The sequence below is a fragment of the Cygnus olor genome, chromosome 4 (genome assembly GCF_009769625.2).
Source record: "Cygnus olor isolate bCygOlo1 chromosome 4, bCygOlo1.pri.v2, whole genome shotgun sequence".
Classification (NCBI taxonomy): domain Eukaryota; kingdom Metazoa; phylum Chordata; class Aves; order Anseriformes; family Anatidae; genus Cygnus; species Cygnus olor.
Window position 1 is genome coordinate 4,177,944 of NC_049172.1, and position 21,295 is coordinate 4,199,238.

Sequence of the window (21,295 nt, forward strand, 5' to 3'; positions counted from 1 at the left end):
AAACCACTCTGGGGATGTCCAACACTGAGAAATTTGTGTAATGTAACCTTCAGGCAACAAAGGCAGTCAGAAACCTAGATGAAATAGCAAAATACCTTAGACACAAGAGTATTATTAAACACACACAAGGGGTAGCAGCCCAAGAAAGCCAAAAAGCTACAATACACACTGTAATTTGGTCATTTCCTCACCCAAGTAGAAGAGTTTCCCTGCAACAGAGCACACATATACTTACCTACCATCAGACTCCATCTGTGGGAGGCAATTACACACACACACAAATTTAGAAACTTACAGCCTAACAGCAAGGAGAAGACATTCAGAATTTGATCTGTTTTACGCAGAAGACCCTGAAGCACACAGGTAATAACAGCCCATGGTAATACTCAGTAGCCTTCCATACAACTGTAAACGTGTGTTACTTGTTTCTTCTAAGGGTTATTTACAGGTTTGGGTTTGTTTTTAAAACACAGACACTTGACATGCAACTTTGCCATCACAGTCTAGATGCCTGTTGTCCAGCCCTCCCCAGACACTGAACTGCAGCCTGCCTGTATCTGAAGGTTAATTCATTTATTTTGCTGTGAATTTGGGCATCTATTTTGTTTATGGAGGAAACAATGCATTCAACAATGAATATATATTTTAATATATTTAGTTACTAATATATATGTATTAAATTAAAAATATCTAATATGTTCAATTCAGTTTATCAAAATGAGATCTGTTAAGGTATTTAATCCTATTATTCCATAGACTTTAACATTTACCACTCATGATCCATTGAAAGCATCTTTATATACAGAAGACTATCCATTAAAACCACCAGCAAAGAATTTGTGAAGAAAAGCAAAAGCCATGGAGCAGTGGATTTGAACTGAGCTCCCGGTAATGAACTCTTTCTCTGCAAGCACTAGGTTGATTAACTGGGAAGCACGAGGGACTGAATTAACCTTCTCCCTAGGCCTCCGGATTTAAATCTCCAGTTACAGTGAAGTTATTAAATCATGTGCTTGTCCCCTACAGCAGAATTGCCGTGCCCTTTTCACGCTGCTTGGAACAGCAGCTGCTGTGCCACTGAAAAGGAAATGAAGGCAGCCATCACCGCAGCTGAAGGGAGGGCTTTGCGCTAAAAGGACCAAGGCACGACTGCCCGCACTAGCACTGCTGACAGCTGGAACAGCCATGCCCCGAGTTGGCTGCATCACAGCCTTGAGATCCTGTAAGAATGATCTTGCTAACTCTCTTACATGTGAGAGCTCACCTAGCCACAGACAGGCTAAAGAAAGATGTCTTAAGCCTTTCTGCAACAGAAACGCACGCACCTGGCAGGACGTCTGGCTACAAGCACCCACAGTGCAATCACAGCCATGGGCTGAAATCTGGCCAGGGGCTTGTGAACAGCATTCAGGGGTTTGTTCAGGGGTTTTTGTCCTCACATCACACAGGACGCCTGGCAGCAGTGCTCGGCCATGGCACAATGGCACAGGTTGAGGGTAGGACCCTGCCAGCAGAAGCCACCACGAAATTAACACACGGCATGGTAACCGATTGGAGCAACCCAGCGTAGTCAGTGTGAAAAGACCAGTTGGTGCACAATGGAAAATACGTACAGAGTTTAAGGAAATATTTCCATTCCTAAGGGTCTCCTTAGGTTCCAAAGGGCTTAGGTTCCTAAGGGTACCTCCTGTCTCTCAGAGCAGGCACGCCTCCTCTCCGACCTCAGCAGTGGCACTTCAGTGACTGGGTCACAGCACAGCTTCAGGCACTAGTGCAGCAGCACGACCGAGCCAAGCAGCCAGAAACAGGGTGGGGGAGAGACGAGAACAGCAATATTGCTTTTATTTTATGAAAACAAACTAACAAACACACAATTTCAATCAAACATACAAGCAAAACCCACCACTTTTGAGAGTGGCAAACCACCGAACCTACCTACATCGTATTTTCTGAAATTAACTGATCCAGTGAGCAATCTTTTACGAGGCTGGGTGACTGCTGCTGCAAACTTAAGCTCAAATTTCTGCGTGACCAGCTTTATGTAAGGAGCTAATATCACCCTCACTATAGGAGGGAGCATGAAAGCCTCCGATCTCTCTCAGCACTGCGTATGCAAATACAAACCATAACTTCTGCTCTGTGGAAAATTGCAACACAGGTAGGGAAAGCAAGAACAAAAAGAGCATTTTTCTCATGAAAAAGCTACCTTGCATAAGGAATTCTACAAAAAAAAAAAAAAATCACCCGTGGACTTTCTGAGAACACCATTTGATTTATTCCATTTTGGCTTGCCTTGCCAAAAGATTATGAAAAACTCTGAATCAAAACACAGCCGACCAACAACTACGTACTTAAATCTGTTTTCTTTGCTTGTATAAACCTGAGAAGACAGGGCACTTTTGTTATTTCAACAGCAAAAATGGGGTACTACTCCCACAAGGCTCAGGTCCTCTCCCAGCTGCCCAAAGCTGCTCGCTGCAGCCAGGCAATTCCTGTTCTTGTAGCATGAGGTGGGGTCGGCAGTGCCTCAAGGCAAACTCACAAGCAGCCTTTACAGAAAAATTAGTGCCACAGCCTGCTACTGTCAATGCTATGGTCTCCCATGTTCTCATTTCCTGCTCTCTAAGGCAATGATAAGATAGAAAAGCACACTAACACAACACACTGCTCCACTAAGCGTCAGCTTTCCACCCTTTATTTTAATTACGCTGCATTAAAACACACAGTAATTAAAACCTATCTTGCAGCGAGCCTTCCAACAGCAACCCAGCGCTACAGTTTTTCCCTGGGCAGGAGAGGAGAGAAAAATCCTGGGGGAAATCACCACCTGCGATGCCTGAGGATGAGCCCTGGGGCCTCTCTCCAAGCGCCACCAGAAGGGGCAAGGTAGGACTCAATGGGGAGTGCAGGGAAGGCACCGCTCCAGATGCTGCCTCCTTGTCTGAGCCAGGAGGGGAAAAAAGCCATGTTAGCCACTGTTCAGTGGAGAGACATACTACAGATAGCTGCTTTTATCTTCTGTACTGGCTTGTATATATTTTTTTTCTTCATCTCTAATAAAGACACCCAGAAGGTCTCTGCGTATTGAATGGTGTCGGCTCCAGCCTGACTCTAAGAGAAACAAACTGAGCAATTAATTCATCACGGAGTAACAATCTGCCATTTGAGACCAAACTATCTCCAGACATTCCAGAAAGGTTAAAAACCAAGTGAAAGGAGGAAAAAAGCAGGTGCTGTCACAGTCCACTGGGCTGGCAGATCTCGAACAACCGCGATTACCAAAAACGAATCTGTATTCAGCCCGGGTTTGCAATAACTGCACAGAATGTATTTCCCTTTTTAAAATGAGTCACCACAGCCTGTTTTGGAGATATCGACTGCTAGATTTCTGTGCCGTGCTTATAAGCAATCACACAAGCAGGAAAACAAGGTATCAGGAGCCCTAGCAGCCACCTACCATCATTTTGCAAGTGCTCGTTTGAGCTGCAAAAACACCTTCTCTCTCCCTCTCTTCAGCTTTTCAGTAATTTGCCCCCTTGCTTACATTGCTTCTCTACTGGTCATAGCTCATCGTGCAACAATGGCTTCAGCACAAACGGCAGCTCCAAGGCACATTGCTGAGATTCAGCTGCATCCTCTGGAAGGCTTCAGGCCAAACACAACCCCCCGCAGGAGACAGCACAGATTCTGGGATAACCGTGTAGGCTGCATTTCACCCTGGGATGACACTTCTGACATGCGGGAGTATTCAGGATGTACTTCTCCTTCCTAAATTTAAAAATAAAAAAATAAAAACAATGACAAATATCCTTATTTTCCTCTGACTCAGCCTTCCTGCCTTACCAGGGACCTACCACACCTCCTGCCAGATGATCCACGTGGCTCTATGGGGACTGCACTACAACACGTGCATCTCGACCCTGCAGCTCATTCCAAAGTCCCAGAGTATTTTTAAGCCCTTCCTCAGGGCAAATCCAAGTTTGAAAAAGTAACCCAGAGGCCTCTTGCAGCAAAGCAGTAATTTCAGTGTAAATATGTCCCAGTGATCTTGAAGAAGGAATGGCTACGCAGCAGGCCCTCACTTTTCAGAGGGAGATGACTTCCAACAAGCTTAAGGACGGGCCTTGAAGTGAGACAACTATACAAGGAAAACATATTATTAGGAGGAACACAAAGAACCATCCAGTATTTCCTCTCACTGTTTTATCAAACCTTCTTTCTCTTCCCTTCCTACACTGGGAAGCAGATATAAAAGCCTTCCCAAGTCCAAGGCACCAGAAATCTCGCATCTTTATCCAGTTGCAATCGAGCCCGGTTGCCCGAAAGCCGCTGTTCTTCCCAACCTGCTTCACTTTCAGGACGGGAGACAGGATCCAACAGCTAGAAGGAAGTCTGCAGATCCTAAAGGGGTGAGGTTTTGAGAGGGAGGGATTACAGCGTGAAAATGTATTTGCGCTTCACCAAAAGTGAAAGCAAGCCTACATCCGAGAGCTGTGCCATCTGTTCTCCAACACCACTCCAGGTCCAAAGATTAATTTGTCAGCACAGACAGGATTTGCCATTTGTCCCACATAATGCATCTCTGCTCTGCTGCCATGCTTTCAGAAATCCTGGCCTGGGAAATGCTGCAATATTTAAGGGTACCAAGAGGGACTTTGCTTTCAAAAATATGCTTATAATAGATCCCGTGAGATAAGAAAGTGGGCTTGCTGCATCTCTTCCTACAAAGATCCTACAAAGAGAGTATCTTAATGCACACAGCTGTTTCCATATCTCCCTCCAAAAAAATGCTCCAACTCATTTCTAGGAGAAAAAGTAATTCGTCAAATTGCCAGCCAGGAAAAAGCTTGTTTATATTTCAGCTGAAACGAGATAAGAGAAGAGAAGTAACAGAAGGATGTGGAGTCAGATTTATACACTTAGAGGTTTACCAGAGTTTTAGCCAACTCTCGTTTTTCTCTTAAAGGGCTTTTGGGATTGAAGGCACTGGACAGGTTGTAGCACACAAGAAGGAAAAAAAAAGAAGTAATTCAGAAAAGAGAGCTGCTCTTTAGCACTTCCATTTAGAATGGACTCTTCTATTTAGCATACAACTAACCATACCCATGCCCCAAACAATAAAAAGCAGGGGGGTGTTATATATACCTAAAAGATGCACTTCTGAGTTGTTTAAGCATTGTTTTCCCAGGCTCTTTACTTTTGCTGCGCAGGCTTCCAGTGCCTCACAGCACTTGCTCAATGCCTTCGGGCACTGCTTGACAACACCGCTGTTCCCCACCTCTCTAGCAGACTTCATCTCTTCCCCACTGTGGACACGACCTGTTCCTGTCGTGTAACCTCTTGGACCTCCCCAGGGTTTGACCACAAACCACAGGGAATCTTGACACCCAGCTAAACCCAAGCGGCAACCATTGCTCACCTTTCCATTTGTAAAAATAATTCATTGCACTCTTCTTACGTGTCAGCAGCTAAATTTTATTTAGTTACCTTTTGAAGAGCGTTTCCCATCAGTTAAACTTGTGCTCCTGTTAAAATCCCGCGGATGCAGCCATGGCCATGCTGAGCCCAGCAGGCAGCCAAGCAGCACACAGCCTGCAGCAACGTCTCCAGGAATGACCTGTCCATATAATTATTTAAAAACAACAGACCATAAAAAGATGTCTTTGTAACAAACAGCCATACCTCTGTTCCTTCATCTATTTTTTTTTAAAGGTCTGCAGTTAGATGAGCCCAAAGACTTAGGGCAGGCAGCTGTAAATAGGTAGCTTTCCAAAGGGAAACCACAATTTTCTTTTGATTAGTTGATGAAAAATAGGCAGGGACGAAGAAGTGACAGATTAGAGCAAATCAAAAGCCTTTCTCTGTCAGTGGTTGGTATTAGTATGCATGTACAAAGATTTACATCCTTCATAACAGACAACTGTAGAGTAATTCCCCAAAGGAACTCAGTGGTTAGTTCATATTCCAGCTTTGTATTCTGTTACTGCACTGTGGATGCTCAAATTACTTGCAGGGAGTGCTTAATATACTTTTTAACCTTGTTAAAAATTAACCAGAGAAAACAATGGCATAATAAGGCAAGTAAGCAGAAGGCTAATCGTTCTCCTTCCCATAGCTTCTGATGGGCAACATCAAAAAATGTCTAAGGCAGCCACTATAAGAACATCCACAGCCAGAAACCAGAGAACTATGAAACTCATCTGAGTAGATGACCTGTTTGTCTTCTCAGAAAAGAGCTCTGCTGGGAGAATGAGCTTCAAAAACATCCCTGCCAGAAGGGAGACTGCCAAATAAAAGTTGCTGCTAGAGCAGAGACACCCAGAAAATCCACTTCCATTTCTGGGATGAAAGAAGCGCAGCCGTGCTTGTTGAGGCCACATTGACCCAAGAGTTCAGCAAAGGTCCTGATGAGCATCTCCTGGCACTTGAGGACTTCTGTCTAAGGACCTACCACTACCAAATACTTGTGGACAGGGGTTTCCAACCTTGCCAATGCCCCAAGAGACATGCCGAAGTGTTGCCAGATGTTAAGAAAAGACACTTTTGCTTCCTTTTCTATCTTTCTTGTAGAAGTCTCAGCTTCTGGAATGGTGATGGAAGAAGACTTTTCATCTAAACACATCAAAAGGCTGTGGCTTTGCTGATGCTGCCAGCTTCCACGCTACTGACACCTGTCCACCCTTCAAAGTCATGACTCTGGACACGAAGCCTGCACGTTCATAGCCTTTCTGCAGAGCAGGCACAGAGAACAAAGAAACATTTGCAGTAGAGATCTCCAAAGGCTTTTTCTAAAGCTTATTATCCTAAGAAAAACAATTAAACCCAGTAAGAGAAAATCAAAGCCCCCATATGCCCTGCATGGTGTGTTCGGATGCACCCACCGTGCCCTCGGGGGGGTAAGCAAATCTGCATGCTAGCTGCTCGCTTTTCACCCCAGAGCCTTTGAACTCCAGGCAATTAGGAGCTGCTCGGCTTCCTCTTCCTCTATGAATTCACTCAGGACATTTACTTGAAGGGCTGGTGCAAAAGGCAGGGAAAGCAGCAGCCAAAAGCTCCCGCCCTTCTCCCCAGGCCCGCCAAACCATTGGTATCTGTCAGATGTCGTTTTTCCAACGCAAACAGATTATTCCCAGATGCTCTAATGCAATGACGGTAAGGCAGCATCTCTTATCCAGCTCCACACACCTACACAAAGCTGCTACTGAGGAATTGGGCCGCTGCGGCCAGCAGGCTCCCTGGTGCAACACCAAATAAAGTCTGCTTTATGCAGGCAACTTTCCTCTAAGCCATCCCCGGTAAATCCTCTCACCTGCTTAACTCACCAGTTGAAGCTGGCAGTTCAAGCCCAGTTTTGCCTCCACAGGTGTCCCCATTTGAGTGGAAGCATCGCTAAAACGAGCCCTAAAATAAGGTAAATAAATCCAGTAGAGTGCTCTGCATCAGCTTGTGATGGTTACAGCCTGTCCTACACAACAAGCCACAACTCACATTGGTCACATTGCATCCACTTTCTCTTGATAAGAGCAAAAAAATTCATCCTTAAAACACAAACACACAAGGACAACCTCCGTTTTAGATACACTAACTAAACCATTTGCTAATGCTAATGACTAACAAAGCTAATGACTATAAAGTGCAAAAGTATACAAACTGAATTTAAAGTTATACCTAGTCCCTAAAAAATAGGGACCCCATTTCTCCTTTTTGTCAGCCTTGATCTGAAGGCGTATGTACAGTACAGGTCACATCAGAAGCTGCAAAAACTCCTTCCTCTGAAGGAACCTAAAGCATCTTCACTGTATTTCAATCTTCCTAAACGAGGCAGTTATGATATATCTAAATTTCTGAATTTCTAAGTGATGGAATATTTTCCAGGTGAAATTTCTCAGCTCACTGGGGGCAGCTCAAAGCTTTACAAACTCCGCCGACAGGAGGAGAGGGGAAAACCCCATTCCTTAACACCCTGCTTCAGGCTGGAGTTATGGACCATCTGGGTTTTCCTTCTGCTGTGGCACTGTGGTTTGTAAAGGAACAAGACACATCATCAGGCTGTATGTCTGTCTGCTCTATGCAAGCCTCCGCTATGACAGGAAATCAGTTAGCTGCACAGCCACCAGCCACTCAGCCATCAATATTTAACAAGTGCTCAAAGATCCAACAAGTCTACATCCCTCCTACTAGGACGCACGTAACGTTTGCACGTTAGAGCTGTTAATTATAAATTAAATGCGACTACAGGGAGGTTACTCAAAACCGCCACTTAACATCTGCTTACTGCTGGCAGCAAGCTTGCCGTTCTGTGCTACCAAATAATGGGGAGGAGCAACGCTGCTGAGGAGCAAGAGTGAGCTGCTCCACCTTACTGCGTTTACACAGCATCCTTCAAACAGCAATTAATTTGTATTTAGAAGAACTTCAAGGCATTTCTTCCCCCGCTTCCTGCTGGAGGCTCACCGAGGTGGTGTGAAGGCTTCGGCATGAGGAGGGGGCTCCATTCGGCAGGCAGGGGACGCACGGCTTCCCCGGCATGTGTGCTGCTGAGGGGAAAGCAAATCCCACCAAGAGACTGCACGGTGCACCAGGCACTTCCCTTTTTGTGCCTTTTTTTTCTTTATTTCTAAATTCTTTTCCAAACACCTACCAGCAACAGGTTACCAAAAGAACCAGACCTAATGTGAACTCACAGGTTCCTCCTCCTTCACCCCACAGGCCACGTTTTAATGACGAACTTTCCTTGCTGTTTGTTATTTTCTCAGCTCGTGACAAATCGCCTCCACCTCCTTCCCTTTCCTAGCACACCAGGTAGCTAGGGGTGGGCTCAGGTCCCGTGCTGCATGCCACCAAAGGCCAAGACCCATGTTGCTCCTCTCCCTTCATGGAACAAGCTCCACAGGGAAAGGTCCGGCTCCTGCTGAGGCTTACAAGCTTTTCCAGCCACCCATAGACATTACAGCAACACAAACCAGCAACTGAAAAGGCACTCGTCAGTGGTGGAGAAGCCCTCTCTCAGAAAACAGCAGCTCACTGAGGTTGTTGTGGAGATCAGAAGAAGAACTGCCGGAGGCTGAAGGAGACAGCTCGTGGATTTCCACCTAGCAGAGTTAGCTGTAGCAATCAGGCCTTGAGATTTCCATATGGACACTTGGAGGGATCTGGGCTACATCCATCACCTAAAGTGTTTGCTTCATTACAGCATGGGACAAGAAATGAAGACAAAAGCATATGTTTGTGCATCATGCTTTTATATCGGTGTGACATAAGTGTTATATCCTCCTCCAAGTTGGATTGATGTCCACTTCTACACCCCCTTCTTTAATCTCAGAAGGTACCTATCTAGAAAAAAAGAATATCCTCAACGTTACTCTAAAGAGTAAGATATTTTAAGAATTTTCTCTAGAAAAACCAATCTGGTTTTGTGCTACAGGTCATTAATGGAGATGTCAAATCTGGATGACTTATACTGGATACGTATATTCAGCTTCGTAGGAGAGTAGAAGTCTTTGCATGTAAGAAAGTGTATGGAAAACACGCAAGACAACAATCCTGTTTCTTCTTTTTCTTTTTTTTTTTTCCCTCCCCTTCTTCTCTGCCAGCTGTCTCCTCTGAGAAGCAATAAGCCACCTTCAGCCTTTTGGTAATAATACTCTTCAAAGATGTTTGAGATTTATGTTTCCAAAAGGATAAAGCAGATAATGTACTCAATGCACTAACGGCTAGCTGAGGAGAACAGGGGGGATGCCAGACAGTAAAAGCTCTGGGCATAAACACCTACGGCAAACACCGCATTGGTGAATTCGGATGAGACCCACGGGTACCTCTCGCTGTGGCTGAGTGACAGAGCACCACTAACGTTATCTGAATTAATTCTTCCCCGTTCGAAATGCCACAAATAAAGCTTACTTTTTATTGAAGGTTGAAAGCTCAACAGGCAACAAGCAGACAAATTAATTTGTTGAGTTAGCACCCAAATGTGCTATCTAGGATATACGCGAATTGAAGTTCATGTAAACAACCACAGTGAAAGCTTAATTTGAGCCTTTGCAGTAATAAAAACTGAATATAATCAAATGCCTGATTCGATCAGCCAAACAGCAGAGCATTACACACATGAGGATGGCAAAGAGCTCTGTTATGAGTTTTTATTTTCCCAGCTTTTTATTAGAAAGAATTGCATGCGACACATCACAACACATTAGCATTGTTTGCATGCTTCCAAATGCAACCAAGCACATAACCTTATTTAAGCTGCCTCAACACTATTTCAGCTAAGTCACCTCCTGAGCAACCAAAGAAAGCATCAAAAGGCAGGGACCCCTGTTTCCACCAAAATTTACTTGCTTGGGGGAGGCATGAGTGTGCTCCTTCCCCAGTGCTCCGCATCGCATGCCAGTGGGTTGCGATCCAGTGTCCACGTCTCGCATGCAAAAAACACACACACCACCAAAACACCCACACACACCCCTCTGCCACTGAAACAACACTAGATTCCAGGGAGAAGTTTTGTCAGTGCTGGCTATTGTACAAGAAACTCCCTGAATTCTTGCCCCGTTTAGCACTGGACATACTTAGACCCAGAGCATCGCTGCCTGTTGGAACTTTACATTGATAACTGCATCGTATGGAAAGGAGAAGACAAAAAACTTTAGGTATTGGTGGTTTTTTTCCCCCCTCCTATCCTGGCTGTTCAGTTATTAAAAACAACGAGACAATCAAAACAGCATCAGTACAGACTAAAAAACACACCAGAGATATGTGGGATAGAGTGGACCAGTGGGATCGATCCTGCCTGACGTGCTGCATAACACAGCAAGACACACCAGCGGATAAGAGCTCTTCACAGCCCCCTGAAACACATGGCAGCACTGAATTCAGTTACTTTTGTATTCTCACTTCACTGACATCTTATTTATGAATATGACAAGTACAATTTAGTAGCTATTACCAATCAGTGTATCAGTAGCTCCATTAGGCTTTATTGGTTCCTACCTCAGGTTTGTCAAACATCAAGATTTTAAACGGATTATACTATCTTTTGCAGACTCCTTCTACAGAAAGGAGGAAGGCAATTTTTCAAGTGAATTTTACAAGGAGAATCGGCTCCAGGAATATAAATCACAGACGAAATGCAATAGAGATAATAGCAGAAGATTTCATACAGCACAAACATAATCGGTGCTTACGGATTCCCTGCAATCAGGAGAAAACTGCTTATTTTCTTCTCCTCTTGGTCAAGCCAGCCTGCTATTTCATACCTCCATTATAGCATGAATGATTACCTGTTTCCTTACAAAACTGCATACCAGGCAGAACCCAGCCTTTGTCAAACAGTGAGTAACTGACTTCCTTGCCCTTCTGTTTTGAAATCCTAAGCCGACAGCTGCAGGTGGTTCCCCAGCAATCAGTAGAAAGTCTTTAGCATCATTTTAAAACAGAGCTCACTTTTGTTTCACAGTTCATCATGTTTCACATGTAGGCAAAGTGGAGTCAGAAGTAAAACTATTACTGACTTTAAGGGACTCGGGGACTCAATTTTTTCTTCCATGGAAAGACAGGCTACATCAAACACTAAGCGTTATCTCTAGAGGATTAAAGCAGCAAATCAAAGAACCCTTTTTAGCCAGAGTTTCACATTAACTGGCAGGTAAATGAAACCCTGAAAACCACGTGGACTGGGCTCAGCCAACTCCCAATTCACTTCAAGATTTTATTCTGGTAAGGAATGCTAACATTATTTTGGGTTTATTCAACATGATCCATCTCTGTTTTGCTGCCAAACAAGCGTCTTCATTGTTTGCAGAACCTTACTGCTTGCCTTCCAGGCTCACCTCCCAGAACAGCATCCAAACAGCAAGGGGAAAAGCTTACACACTGCCTCAGCTCCCCGGGCAGGGAGGCGAGCAGCGGCCCCAGGGGCTGCCAGTCCTCACCTGTCAGAAAGAGATGCTGAAGCCTCACACTTCTTCACCAGCCACCTTCTTCACTGTGCTATTATTTCTTGCCCCTTCCTCCTGCATTTCCAGTAGCTTTACATGGGAGTTTTGGTACGTGAGAATAATAATAATAGGCATTATCAAGAGATGACTTGTAATATCAAGAGACAAAGGCAACTCGGTATTCGCACCAGACAGGAACACAAACATCGAGACCTCCTTCGTGAAGCTCCCAGAGAGCCTCAGTAGGCTGAAGATTTTTTTTTCCTTTAAAAGATGTCTGTCACACTCCCACCGGCATGCTGAACAGGGGAGAGATCCATCAGGTACCCCAGCACTCACCCAAATCCACCTGACCAAAGTGGCCAAATAGTAACAAACAAGGCGGCAACAGGAGAAAATAATCGAAACACAGAATTACAAACATTTCTGTTTGCCATCTGTTCTGTTTCTCTGCACTGAGCAAAACAGATAGTCCTTCTCACTGCCTACGAGATTAGGAAACAAAAAAACCTCTGGCTTGTAAGGCTTGCTTCATATCATAACATAAACACCACAATTTTACTTCCATATAAACAGACACTAGAAGACAGGCTCTAACCTGTGGTTTTAAATGCACAGCACGCTGCCTGTGCCCGGACAGAAAGATGGCCTAGAGCTTTCGGCTGAAAGGCAATTTCTTAAGCAGCAAATTCATTGCAAAACTATTAATCTTCCAGCTCAAACTCATCTGTTTGGCTTCTGCCTCACGTTCTATACAGCTGGCATCAAAGATGTCAGATATTTATTCTTGCCAGACGCAGTTATGTATTGATGTTGTTTAAGTTGTGGTTGATGTGCTATGTTCGTTCCAGTATCATTATTAAAATATTAAATTCAACGGCATTAATTGCACAGCGCAAGTCGCACACACTTCTGATTTGGACACGTGAATCTGGGAGGGATTCAAGTTCATTTAACTAATTTGTAAGAGCAAACATTGACAAAACCATGAAGTACCTGATTCTTCTTAAGAACGTCCACATGATTTTTAATAGTTACTTTGCACACCTTTACACACACGTTTGTGTTTTCCTTACTGTTTAATCCTACAGGAGTGGGGCTCAGCAGGGCAGATGGGACCAGCACCACACTACCACGTGCCTCAATCTCACATCCAACGCCAGTGCCACTGTGCCCGTGGTGACACCCTCCCCTGACTCCCAATTTGCCTTTTAATCACCCCTAAGATCTCGTCTGTATTTTACTATTACCATCTCAATATTACAGCAATTAGGTACAGCCTGCATTTCTCCTGTGTCTGAGACATAAACAAAACTTAACTCCCAATTAAGGTGGCTTTGTTTGTTTGCAGACTCAAGATTTGACTACTGAGAGCAACCCAGAGCGGGCAGACCTTCCATAACAAGGATAAACAACGTTGCTGCAGGAGCTTTGTGGAGCAAAGAGGGACAGATCCACCAGGAGAAGGACAGAAAGGGTTCGAGGAATCTCTGTTGGGAGGGCTGCTCTACAGCCCCAGTACTCCTGCAGCTCGCCCAGCCAGCCTTAGGTGCTCGAAAGCATTTCCTTGAATCTTGAAGAAGTCACCTACGGGAACCTGTATATCTTAAATCAGATCAGAAAAGAAAAATAGACGCAAAAAATAAGTAGAAGTCAAGTGTCCTCTGAAAGGAAAAAACAGCCTTTTTCCTAAAAGGAGAGTCTCTGACCTAGCTGACTACATACCAGTTTCTAGAAGGCTCAGACCAAATATCCAAAAGGCTCAAACGAAGATTTGCAGACACAGATTTAGAGGGCTGGGACATGCACAGATCCAGAAACTTGAGTAACACCTGAGCACAGCAAAGCCAACCACAACCTGCAAGCCACAGGGAACACCGACAGCGTGTTCCTTTCTCCCAAGATACATCTAATTCCTCAGAACCTGAGCTTTCTCCCCAAACACTCTACCTTTTGCTTCTTTCATTGGTTTTCATTTTATTCTACAAAGAACAGCATAGAACAAGCATTAATAGGACAGAAAGGAAATTAAAGCTACTGCAATGGGACAAGAAAAGTATTCAGCAGCTTTTTTTGAGATGGACACTGCATAGTGGTAGACAAAGACAATATCCTTGTCCTTCCTGCACAGAAGGGTGATGTTCTGCTTACAGGTATTTCGTATATTTCTCCAAGCTGTCCTCTTTCCAGTCTGCATTTTCTTTCATAACACAGCTTCACCTGGCTCCCAGCTAAGACCGTTTCCACATCCCATTCCTCTTCTCCTAAGAGTGCGAAAGGAAGAGCTTCCACGCCGAGCCAAGCAGAACAGTAAAACGGCACAGTTTCCTCTAACTTCCTCCATCTAAAAAGTTAATTTGTATTTAAGAACTCACACAGGAAACAACCGACCTCAGCTGCTGGGTTTCTACTTCCACAGCAGCAGTGTGTATTTAACCTACACAACCGTTCCCATGACAGTGCCCTTGGAAAACAAAACCAGTAAGTTTCAACCACCTGCCTGTAGACACTGCGGCCGGGCAGCTACGCTGTACAAACTCCTCCATTGCTGCATGCTTTTACAGCCCATGTAGTTAGGCAGTGATCTGCTTCCTCCTCCTTACTTTGCAAGGAAAATCAGCCAGGCTTCCACTGAAACAGGAGTCAGATGACAAGCCTGGACGCTTCAAAATCTTTGAAAAACACAAATGAGAGACGGAATTTTTATTAAGGCATTTATCTGCGCTCACAGTTTGCATCCTCAGGAGGAAACAGGACGAACGCTCGGTGTCTTCGTGCCTCCTGGTGTTTCACCGTCAGCTGCTGGGTGCTCAGGCACAGCTATCAGACAGCTCATCCCCGCACCCAACGGCTGTCGGGGCTCAACCACAAAGCACTGAGTCTGCCAAAAGCCTTTTTTTTAATGTTTTTGGAAAAGATGAATGGTTGGAGGCAGGAAACATGTTTTTAATCTTTAGAGCACTTAGAGATAATTTGATTAGAAGTCTCTTCTCTGTCTAATTGAGCATCTCTGTCTCTGATCCTCAGACAGGGAAGTACAACTACCTACTGTATCCAGATTAGGAGAAAACAAACAGCACCGCAGTTGGAATGACTTACCAAAGGTAACACACAAAGCTTGTGGTGGAGCAAAGAACAAAACCTGTGTGCCATGTCTGCAGCATCTATGAAACAGCACCATGTGCTTCCTTATTCCAGCACCTAAGCTTCATCCCAACAGAGAAAAATACTAACAACTGACATAAACATTACATTTTGAACTGTCCATCTGTCTTCATTTTAAATCTATTATATATATATATATAAATAAATCTGCTTAGTTGCGTTGATTCAATTCTGTTTTGATCAAAGCACCTTGTTGGTTTTTTTTTTCTGTGTGTTTGCTTGTGGTGCTGTCCAATTTGCTGTATGCGTAGCAGATCACACATCCAGAAGAATGCACAGCACTGAAACCACAAAAGGCAGCTCCTTTCTATTTTCTGTGCTTTTACCTCTCATGCTTGTGAGATTTATGAACCCCTGTATTCACTGCTTAGGCCAGTTATGTCTGTTTAATCCTTACATGATTCCTAACAAATTAATCTCTGCAGCTCCTAACCATTTACACTGCCTGTGAGTTCCCTTCAATCATCATTATCTTCATGGTACTAGGAAGCTTGAAAGCAAATTTACTATTTCAGGTACTGCTGTATGAGTGCTCTTATTCCCTTGTCCCCTGAAACAATTCCTCCTCCACACACAACCCAAAAGTACACTGGTCTTTCCCAGCACCCCAGCATATTCACGTAGTGCCCTCATTATTAAAACCTTTTTTTCAGGGGTGAAAGTGCTGTGACAACACCAAAACAAGCTGGCAAACCCACGGCCATGCCTGCAAAAGCAGTTAATGAAGAGGAGAGAAGCCCTTGCCTGGTCTCTGCACCCACTGATGTAACACTAACACAAACCACCATTGGGAGAGTGGGCTTAAAAACTCTTTCTTTTGCAAACAGCAAGCTAAAGAGGACTTGCTGTTTAATTTAAGCAGCAAAATCCGACCCCGTTAAACCACTACATTCATGTCCACTTTACCAGCCACCCCAATACAGCCAGCTCCCATCCTCACGTTCACACAAGCGAGCTCTAAAGCAGCAAACTCTCTCACACTGTGCTTCACCAACTGTACAGCTCAAGCAGAAACTTTGTTTTCTGGAGACTCTCAACAAATGTTCAATATATTTCTCTTTCTTTCTTTTTTTTTTTTTTAAAGGAACCAGACATTAATTGTCCTTGCTCAAGAAGCAGGGCCCTTTGCAACCATTTCCCCAGAGAAATGTGATCTCTGCATGGTTTACTACCTTATGATGCTGATGGGTAAAGAAAAATGAGACTAAGAGCAGTCCGCTGCAGGTAAATAATTAACCACTGGAATAATGTCAACCTATTTCTCAGCTTCATTCTCCTTAACTATACTTTGGCATCATGCTTTGATGCTCACCACAGGGCTGAAGCAGTAGCATCTCTTATTCAACAACACAGGTGTATTCTCACAACTGGATGCAAACAGATCCCGCCAGAAGACTAAAACAGTGTTTAATCCAACGTGAACTTCAGTCGCTCCTCCTGTCTGTTCAGATAAGGAATCACCTGGATGTTTGTTTGTTCTACTCTTGTTGCTTCAGGAGCTTCAGCTCCCCACATCAGGAAAAATCTTGCTCTTTTTGCGAGCTGAGAGGGAGAACAATTCTTATTCTTCAAAATTATTGAGAGGAGACAGAGGGGTGACATTTTGCAGCTACGGATCAGCTGTTCTCCAGCCGGATATAGACCAGGGCAGGGAAGGACAGACACGGAAAAAGTCATCCAACTCCAGGCCCCTGGGGCCATGGGCTAAGGTCGGCAGTAAGCACAGAGCAGACCAGATTTTTGCACCTCCCAGAGGATGCCAACCGAGTCCTGAGTCCCGGCAGTACCCACAGCTCCGCACAGCAGGGATTACAGCACCTGCCCTTCTCCTCCCTCAGGGCACTCGAAAGAGGGAGAGGCTGCAGTTAAAGCTGTCACTTCGCCCTCTTCATTTTCTCTTCCCTTCTGGCTTGAGTCTCTTAAAATCACACTTGCAGCAGCAAGAGCGGTTGCATCTCCCCAGAAAATCAGATTCCACTGAATCCTCTGAAGCTCTGCTTGTTTGAGGGACAGCACACCTGGCTTCCACCGAGTCAGCGTGCTTACCTCTGCTTGTGACAGCACCGCTCGTGGCAGGCCGCTCACCTGGACTTACAGCATTACCGGAGAGATGGGATCACTGGCCTGCAGGCTCAGCATTTGATTAGGCCTTGCCTCAATGTAATTAAGATCTTAATGATTTTTTTTAATGCTTTCACATTAGGTTTGCTAAGGCATTGTCAGCAGCAGGAAGGGCTTATTGATATAGATATCAACAGGAAACTTCTCAACAGACAGGGGCTGTACCTATGTATGGCAGCCATTTAGCTACTACAGCATACATCAGATCAAATTAATTTTTTTAAAAAGTTAACTATTTTTGCTCTGATAACTGTCATTCTACAGTTGCAACCAGAACATGAAGCAAAAAATCCTGAGTAAAATCAGTAAATAACAGAGCTCATACCTGGAAAAAGTTTAAAACAAAGCTCGAGACTCTGTTTTCTATTGCAACCTGGGCGAAACAGGTACTTCATCTACTTCATTGGCATCAAAAGAAACTGACTTCCCTTCAGTTTTGAAGAAACTCTGATCTTGTGCCAGAAAAAAGCAGTTGACAAAACTCAAAAGTTTGGTGCTGAAACTTATTCTCTTCTGAGACAACACCTTCTGCATTCAGCCAAGTCAATCTTTAACTCAGGCCCACACATCTGACTAAGGTAAAAAACAGAATTCCAGTCCCAGAACGCAAATCAGACCCATCAGCTACCCACAGATAGGCACGCTTTCCAAATTCTTGTGCTATTTTTTTCATATCTCAGGAATTGCTTATCTACAGGACGAGAATCTCAGTTCTCAGAAAACAATGTCGCATCTCCTCGACTATGAAAGCCTGGAAAAAACACAACCCAAATGCACCTCAAAGGCTCAAGTAACAGTGGAAGGCAGATACACAGAGCCACTGTATTTTGTGTAGAAAATAAGTACCTAATGTTTCTGAAAAATTGTGACATTATAAAAACACATACACACAAAATACTCAAGGACTGCTTGCTGCCAAGTGACTGAACATGGACACTGAGAGCACCATGCATTGCTAGAAAGAAGCAAAACGTTCTCCATGCCCTATAACCGACTGTAGTTAAGGGAATTATTAATTTTACCTCGTGAACTCGATACTCTGACAAAAAGCCACGTGAAAAAGCCATGGAGAAAATGGCATCACCTGCGCTCTCAGATGGGCTGCTGCTTTGCTGTGATGAAGACAAATGCTGAAGTTGAGCTAAGTTCCCCACAAATACACAGTAAAAGGATTCTTGTAAATCTCTCAAGTGAGAAAATCTGCATCTTCTTGAGAAAACAACGCTTTGAGGAAACTGCAGTAGCTTACACCAAACACCCCTCTGACTTGAGAGAGTTTTCCTGGAGTGCTGAAGAACATCTGAATTTTTCAAGGCTGGCTTACTAACAGTCTAGCAAATGAGGAAAAAAGTATCTAATTAGCAACAAGTGAGTAATACAGACACATAACTGTTTACAGTGTGCCATCATGGAAGAAAAACACAAGGGAAAGAGCAGTCACAATCTCTTTGACACCAACATATTTTGCTGCAATCTGCTTTTGTAGCATGCCAGCTCCACGAGTGAGCATTTGAAACGGATTCATGAACATACTGAAAAACCTCTTTTATCACTTGTTCTGCGGGTCTGCAGAGCACAAGAGGCCAATCAGTCTCTGTACTTGTCTTCCCCATATCTGTATTTTACTTCCACTCAGAATCACACAATTGAAGTTCAGTTCAAAATCTGCCTTCTTCCATATCTACTTGTTGCAGCTGGAGTCTCTGAAGCAACCTGCCAACTACTCACATTTAAGCAGAGGCACTAAGGCTACAAAACAGTAATTTAAACTCAAAGGGATGGCCTGAACAGCTCTGCACTTAGGAGGGGATATAAAGACCACGGAGAACAAGCTGTACCGAGCAGAGCACAGTGCTACAACCCAGGACCCATGCAGACAAACTGCTCGCTAAATAATGAGAGTTTGGGCTAAACACAATGGTCCAGCACTTTTGTTCTTTCACCTTCACCTTTGAATAAGCATTTTTGTTCAACATTTCCCTCCCTCTGAGTAAGTGCTGCTGGGGTTCAACCATATTTTCCTGAACTTGAGTTTTTCCTGCCCATCTGACAGCTGGCAAAAAATCCCGTGTATTTTTCGTAACGCTCAGCTCCTCGAGTCACAGGACTACACAGCAGGCTCGCTCACTGATACCGAGCTTCCTCCAAACCCTAGAAACTATTAGGAAAACCATAAAAGCCAAGAGCAGTACCTAAGGGCTTGAATTCTAAGTGTTACACAGCATCCAAAATTATTAGCATATGAATGATCAACATGAACCTTTTTGTTTCAGGCTGTTAATAACTTCTGATAGCATCTACCTTATTATGTTGCTTCGTGCAGTTACCTGCTGCACTACAGTTAGGAATATTCCCAACTTAAAAGAAAACTTTTGTTATACACAAAGAAAACTACTAACTACTGATAGTTAATGCCAAGCAAGACAAACCATGCTTGTGGTGGAGGGCATGGTTACAAGATCTTACATCCCAACGATCCCAGGCTGTATTTGTACTCGAATGCCAGCACAAATACACTTAGCACAGGCTGGAACAGGGACTCCCCAAAGGCCATTACATCCCCGTTAAGCAGAAAAGTAGCACAGCCACTGCAGAAGGCAAGGCAACCACCACGCAAGAAAGCAATCTGATGTGCACGCAGCATTAGGAAATGCTGAGGGATGGCTCTGCTGTGAGGGCTTGCCCAGATCAAAGTCACATCTAGTGTGAACTATAGCAGAATATTCTCAATTTACACTTTCACTGCCACAACGAATAGCTTGGGGTTAGTACTCAAGAAGCACACGTGGCTTAACAGCTGCAATTCACTCACAGGGCCAGGGCTACCTCACGTCCCTTTAGCTCAGTCCCATTTCCAGGGTGCTCGCAGTGACAGGGCACTACGGGACCAAGCCTGAAAGTGCACAGCTCTGGACTGTGATCTTTGGAGCACGCCTGGTTTTACTACACCAGCAAGACTACAACCACCAGGCACACACCTTTGGCTGCTGACTAAAGCACACAGACCTAAATATGAACTATGCTTTCATACGCTGCAGCATGTCAGACTTTATGGCTTCCAATACAGATTGTTCTCATTTAAAGTGGCCATAAAAAGAATAGCAGAGAGCACTCTCACAACTAACAGATTACAACGAGAAAAGAAGTGATGGAACTCTCACTGCAGAAATTTAGCTGTCTGCATACGGAACTGGGCCTAGCTCCAACTTTGGAGGAGGAAAATAAATAAATAGTATTACCTGTCTCATAAGAAACTACTTTTCCTTGAGAGCAGCTAGCTGAGAAACCGTACCAGTCAGATTGACTGCAAGTAAAGGATACTGCCGTGGTGCCAGTGCCTGGGCGTACATCCTGGCAGGAATCTCTCCTCGAGATTTTTATCACACTTCTCTCAGCTCACAGGAGTTTTAAGTCATCCTGCAGCACGTCACCTCCCAGCTCAACCGAGGGCAAAGCCCCAGGAGCCCACCTGTTCTGAACCTTTACAGATTCCTTGTGCTGCACTTTTAGCAAGGCTTCCACTTTGGATATTAAAGGGAGAACACTACAGCTTCCAAAACTTCTCCAAACCAAGGCGCAAGCTGCCAAAATGTATGCCACGAGCACGGGCACCGTGATGCCTGGATAGCTTGGGATTCATTTAAAAACAGCCTTGGAGAATGCACAAACAAGAATTCAGGATACAACCAGCAGCATAAAAGACTAAGCAGGAAGGTGTGAACTAAAATAAAGCTCACACCTAACACAGGTACCACGTGGGGTTTAATCCCGGGGTTCGGTTACCTCGCACAAAAGTTCCTCACGAAGGATCTCTGATGCTTGGTTCAGTTCCTCCTGTCAAACACGTAGCCATGGCAGATGAGATGCACTTACTCTTGGTTCTGGCAGCAGAAGAAAACAGATTGCTCAAGATCACAAGCTGCTGTGCCTCAGTCCCCTCCCAGCCCAGATTTAGCAGACTTCCTGCTTTTAGTTAAAAATATTAGTGGGAGTCATGCTCTGAAAGGCCAGTATTAGTGACAGAGCTGGTGAATTCATCTCCCTCAGCTCCAACAGTTGATGAGCCTGGGGTGAAC

The 21,295-nt window shown here is 44.3% G+C and overlaps 1 protein-coding gene across 1 annotated transcript in view; it reads right to left on the minus strand.

Annotated features, from left to right (window-relative positions):
* Positions 1–21,295, minus strand: part of MCUB (mitochondrial calcium uniporter dominant negative subunit beta) — a 39,287-nt gene that overhangs the window by 9,151 nt on the left and 8,841 nt on the right.